The sequence below is a fragment of the Phodopus roborovskii genome, unplaced genomic scaffold (genome assembly GCF_943737965.1).
Source record: "Phodopus roborovskii unplaced genomic scaffold, PHOROB, whole genome shotgun sequence".
NCBI lineage: Eukaryota > Metazoa > Chordata > Mammalia > Rodentia > Cricetidae > Phodopus > Phodopus roborovskii.
The window spans coordinates 4802776-4809038 of NW_026126645.1; positions in this window are offsets into that span (position 1 = coordinate 4802776).

Genomic DNA, 6263 nt, shown 5'->3' on the forward strand with positions numbered 1-6263 from the left:
CCATGCAGTCAGGCCAGAGTCTGAGCCAGAGTAAAGGAGACAGACACCACGTCAAGTGGGGATACTGGGTTTCCAGTTACCTGTGAGCCCAAGTTTGGAGCCTTTGCCTCTTTGCAAAGGCAGTTTCTAAATGCTTGCTTCAGCTAGACAATTTGTGACAAGGGGCACCGTGCACATTTAGTAAATAACTATACTGATTAAATACTGCACCGATTCACTTGACCAGCCAGCCCCTTGGCTCCCTAGCATGGGAGCAAGAGCTTAGGTGAATACAAATGAGAGCCATTAGTCTTCAATGCCTTTGAGCTGATGGCCCCAATGCAAACAAGGGAAGCTACCAGAGGAGATGGCTCCAAGTTCTCCTGGAGGGCTGCTACCTGCCACCCCCCCCCCAGAACACAGCACAGAGCCAAGTGCACACATGCAGCCCAGCTGGACCAAGCATGCCTTCCCTCTAGACCTCATCTGAAAAGCGTGGCATTGCTCTTCCAAGAAGTCTTTGATGCAATGTTTCCAGCCTCCATCCCTCCCTCCAAACCTGCCATGTACTCTAGGCATGCCCTTTGCTAAAAGCATGGTTTTCCCTGGTCCTCTGCCTCCTCTATTTCTCTATCTACCTCCCCTGACCTGCACAAATGCAAAGCTTCCCTTAATCTCTTTCAATTCCTGAGCCATCTGCTTGGCCCTTCTTTTGGTCAGGGTTTAGCATTGTGTTAGGGCTCCTTTGCTGTTTTGTCTTTGAGACAGGGCCTCATACAGCCCAAGCTGACTTTGAACTCCTGATTCTCCTCCACCTCCCAAGTGCTGGGATTATGCTACATGTACCTCAATATCCCTTACCTGTGCTGGGAATGGGACCTAGGGTTTCATGTGTGCAAGGCACAAGCACACCACCAACTTAGCTGCATCTGCAAATATTCTCCTGGGTCATAGTTATAAGTTTGCTTCCATGCCTACACAGAAGCCTTCAACAAACAGGGTCCCTGGTTGCTCGTTAAGACCCAGACAGTAATTGTAGGATGGATTGTCAGATGTTTGGATGGGGGATGGAGGATGTCCTTCTGCACATGTTTCTCTTACTAGTTGATGAATTAAAAACACTGACTGGCTGATTGGCCAGGCAGAAAGTATAGGCAGGGCTAGGTGAGGGGAATTCTGGGAAACGTTCAGCAGATGGAGTCACAATGTAGAGCCTGGGAAAAGAGAACACACCAGGTGTTCTCCCATAAGCTAAGACCACATGGAAATACAAAGATTAATAGAAATGGGCTAATAATTAAGAACACAGAACCAACCAATAAGAAGCCCAAGCCACCGGCCAACAGTTTTATAACTAATAACAGCATTTGTGTGTTTATTTGGGGCTTAAGGGCGACAGAACCCTGCCAGGCCAGAACCATTCATATAACAGATAGGTGAATAAACTTGTGGTAGTTTGATGTAATTGGCCCCCAAAAGCTCATAGGGAGTGGCACAAGGAGGTGTGGCTTTGTTGGAATATGTGTCTCATAGATGCTCAAGCCATGTCCAATGAGACAGACCATTTATTGTTGCCTTCTGATCAAGATGTAGCCAGCACCACGTCTGCCTGCATGCCACCATACTCCCATCTGCTACGTTCCTCACCATGATGATAATGGACTAAACCTCTGAAAATGTAGGCGAGCCACCCCAATTAAATGTTTCCCTTTAGAAGAGCTGTGATGGTCATGGTGCCTCTTCACAGAAACAGAAACCCTAACTAAGACAGAACTGAATACAAAAGGAACACCCAAATCCCTCTACCACAGAATCAGCAGTTTCAGATAAGGTGCAAAGTGTTTCCTCTACAGAGCCAGAATCTATGAGGCAGCTGGACTAGCCTCCATCCTCTTCAACCAAAAACTCTCAGTCTGCAACAGTGTGGTCTAGAAGCATGTATTTTCCCAAGCCGCCCAGCCAAAACTGCATCAGAGCAGGGCTATTTATGAATCCTGTTATCAAGGCACGTGTACTGTATATGCTAGTGGTGTCCTGCAGGGAGTAATTCTCAAGGTGGCCGCTAACATATCACTTAGCAGACATGTTTTAAGGTGCCAAGTGGTCTGCAGCCACGAGATGGCCATACTCACCTGTATCCATGCTTCCTTTGCCAAGTTCCAAATGACTACCCATCTACAATTCCTAGTCTAAGCACCTCCAACCTCCTACACAAAGGTCTCTGAACAGGACATTTCCCAGCATGCTTTCTCAGTCCCTCTCACTCACTCAAGTGGTGGTCAGATACTAGCGAAAACAATCCAAGCCAAGGATGTAGCCCAGAGGTAGAGTCCGTGCCTAGAATATTCCCAGGCTGTAAGCAAGCAAACAAACAACAATAAATAAACTGAGCTGAACTTTGCTTTTAAACTAGAATTTATTGGTATACAAAGTCCATTTCAAAGATAAAGTGGCACGTCTTTGCGGCTTCTATTGCACCAAGTGTTGAAGATCAAAAACACAAAAACATTTGGTTCTTAAAACACTGCAAATAGCCAAGTACAGTACTTTGGTAAATAAAAAATAAAATGATTCAGATGAATACAATCTGTGAAAAGAGACAGCCTAGGGGAAATGGGCTCCAGACACCAAGAAACGGTTATTTCTCACCTCTATGCTCCATAGCTAAGGCAGACTTGCTAAGTCTAAGGGTAATGACCCCAAGGAGATCTCAGATCTCTCTAGACTAACGCTAGAACAAGGACAGTGCAATTAGAGAAAGAGGAAGGCAGACACACTGGCCTTTTCTAGGGTGACGGGGAGACACCAGCACTGAGGGTGGTGCTGAGCCTGACTCAAGCCCCTTGTCTCCCCTTCTCCTTGCTAGTGCTTAGTGAGATGCTGGGAAGGTAACCTCCATGGAAAATGAACCCCAAGAATAGGAAGACATGAAGAGTCCCACAGCAGCGGAGACTCAGGTTTCAACAGAGGGCTGCCGGGGCTCAAACCACAGGAGAGGGCTGACGAACTTCACTGACTGTCACAGTGGCTGAAACGGGACTGCGGGGTGCTCATGTGCCAGACCCCTGTGCTCAGGACAGAGCAAAAGGAAGCCTGGATCACAGGTCTGCCCTGCTTATGTAAAGTCACTGTGCAAGTGTACAACTATACAGAGAGTGCCCTCTGCATGGCTACCGGCCTTCGAGAGATCAACATTTCAACTGAGCTACAAAACAAAGAGTGAGACTCTAGAAACACCGATTAAAGAAAGAAACCATCAGGCCTTTACCTGGGACAGACGGCCACCAGGCTATCACAGAACACAGCCTTCTCCTGAGCCTCACACCCTGCACTTCCTCTTGGGACAGAGGCATGGTGTTGCCTCCACTCAGCAGAAAACATCAACTGACCCCAGCAGTAGTCAACTTTTAGAACCTAAATACACAGTTGTATCTTGGACCTTGGAAATGGTAGCCTGCCTGCCAGGATAAGGGACATGCTCCTGGAAAAGTACCTCTTGGACTGCTCGGGGCGACACTGGGTGAAAGCAACACCCAGCCTTCAAGGGAAAGGAAGCAGACAGCAGGTAAAGGGGAAACTGAGGCCCTGCACCTCGCCTGGGCCTAAAGGTCGGGGAGGCAAGAAGCCGAAGCCCACATGGGGTTAAGACAGGCTCCAGAAGGGCCACCGAGGCCATAACTCTCAGGAGGCTCCTCCTCTTTTGCTCACACCCTGCTCAGAGGTGACTGAGTCCACTCTCTTTGGGGACCCGGGTTTCTTCTACCCAGCCGGATGTCTGAGCTGAACATTTCAGAGGTGCTCTGTGTTGTCCTGGTAAAACCCAGGCAGACAGTAGTTTCTTAGAATGTGATGGACTTGAGCGCAGTGCTCTGGCAAAGTCCACCTGACACTACAAAGCAACCCGAGCCACTGTCAGCAGTCCTGCTCTGCTCCCCAGGGAACAGGCTATTATGCCTGAGCTACAGAAAAGTTCCCCACCGAGCCCCACACCAGCTGCCCTGCAAGGTCAGCCTCCTTCACTTGCACAATCAAAATGGGGTTGGAAATGTTTTCAGAGCTCACAGAAGAAGCTACAGGAAACCCGGGAGGACATTTAAGACTCTTCTTCCTGCTACAATCACCCACCAGACTCTGGTCCCCACAGGTGGATGCTCTGTTGAAACCCAAATGAGTGTATGTATCTCCCAGTGGCTGCACTATCAAGTCTGGTCTGTGTTGTTCTAATTCATCTGCCTCTAGTGCAAAGTGTTGCCATCAATTTGTCTTTCTTATTTCGACCTTAAAAACTTATTCTTAAAATCTAGAAAATCCTTCCACAGAGTTTATAAGGCCAGTGAGCCACCATGAGTACTGCGGCTTCCCTTCCCTCATAATGAGCTACCATATTCTCAGGTAGCAGCCAAGACACAGCCAGCTTCTCTGTGAGTGCCTGAACAGCAGGAACAGTGTTAACCGTCATCACCCCAAAGCTCAACGTACCAGGCCTCACAATGGCTGCCAAGGAGGTAACCGTCATGCACCCACTACAGTGGTGACGCCTACTGACCACCTCAGTGAGGCCTTGAAGCCCACATTCCGAGCCTGAGCTGGACAACACCCTCAAGCTGGGTGGAGGGACCCCACTTCCAATAAATAATCAGCACATTAAAGAAACACACCAAGTCAAAGTGGAAATTTGTATGTGGACAGTGAAAAGAGAAAACTGTGTTGAAGAGGCTGCCATTGTAACTGGGAAAGCACAGTCTCCGCCTTCTGGAAACAGGTCACCCAGAACTAAATGACCATCTGTAAACGAAAGCACTCTTTAACAACCCGACCTCCACAGCAGCTCTGACACCTGAGAGGGCCCGTGCTGTCCTCAGCCAGGTAAACAGCAGCTAGCTCCTTGAGTGCCCAAGGCTGTTGACAACTCGTCACAGTTTGGGTTTTTAAGTGCTGGGGATGGAACCCAGGGTTTCCCAGACACTAAGCAAGGGCTCTACCACCAAGCCTGCTCCCCGGGCCCTGCCACTTCTGACTTACAACACTGGCAAACAATGCTACCCTTTCTACAGGGACCTGGCATTCTGTGTTCAGGCAGTACAAAACAGCAAGCAGAGAGCTTCCATTCAGTTGAGTTCAGCCAACCCAGACCCTGTTCCTGATGACCCCAGAGAACACTGGCTCCAGAGCCAGCCCTGCTCCTGTCCCTTAGAGCACCATGGCCACCTCCTTCCCTTCTGGGGACTGAGGCCTGAGTCTCCAGCTGAAGAGGAAAAAAAAAAAAAAAATGCCATGTAGTTTTCAAATCTACACAATATTTCAATGTCCTGTAACACACTGTCCTGGGAGAGTTTCCAGGAGACTTCTGCTGTTCCAAACACAAAGTTCCAAAGCCAAACAAATGGAAAATGAAAGGACAACATTAAACTGAAGAAGTAAACAGCTTGCTGATAGAACAATTGGATAAATCCACAACCTGCCCAGACAGTGGAGTCTGTGTCTGTACGTTTTATAATTTTCCTTTTGCCTCTGGTGACAACAAAGGATTCATCTTTTGACCCTTGTACAGTGTTAGCCTGGGTACTAGGTTCCCAGAAGACAGACTTTAGTCATGATTGTCCCCCCACACGTGACAGCTTAAAGTAAACATATAACCCGTCCTACTTGCCGGTGCCTCAGAACTGAGTCGTTCAAAGGCCTCCAACAGCATAGGCCCTCTCCCCAGCCAAGTAGCCCAGTCATAGACAGCCTCAGCCACTGCTGCACCATACCCACTACTGAAATCACTAATAACAAGATACATTCTGAAAGATTCTTCTAACCCTACCTAGCCTGGAACTCACTGCATAGCCAAAGCTGATCCCAGCCTTGCAGCAATCCTGCCCTGCTTGAGTGCTGGGATCCCATTTCATTTTCTTGTGTTAAAAAAATTTAGCAACCTCTAAGGTCAAGCGACCACTTACTTCTCTGTAAGCATCTTTCTGAGTCTAGCATATCAAAAAGAAAAACATAGTTAAAATTCAACCTTGGAAAACTTTATCCTGTAGACTTCTCCATAGAAGAAGTCTTTAGACTCTACTGAGGAAAACTTGAGGCCCCCAACCCCATCCCACCCCACCCCACCATACAGCTATGGACTCAAGCCTGCACATCAGAGTTCAGAGGTGTCCTCAAGCAGAGCCACACTATCTCCTACCTGCTCAGAAAACATCCGAAACTCTGCTGACTGTGCAGCTCTCAGCTGACTGTGCAGCTCTCAGCAAAACCCAGGCTCACCCACAGCCAGGCACATGCACCACATG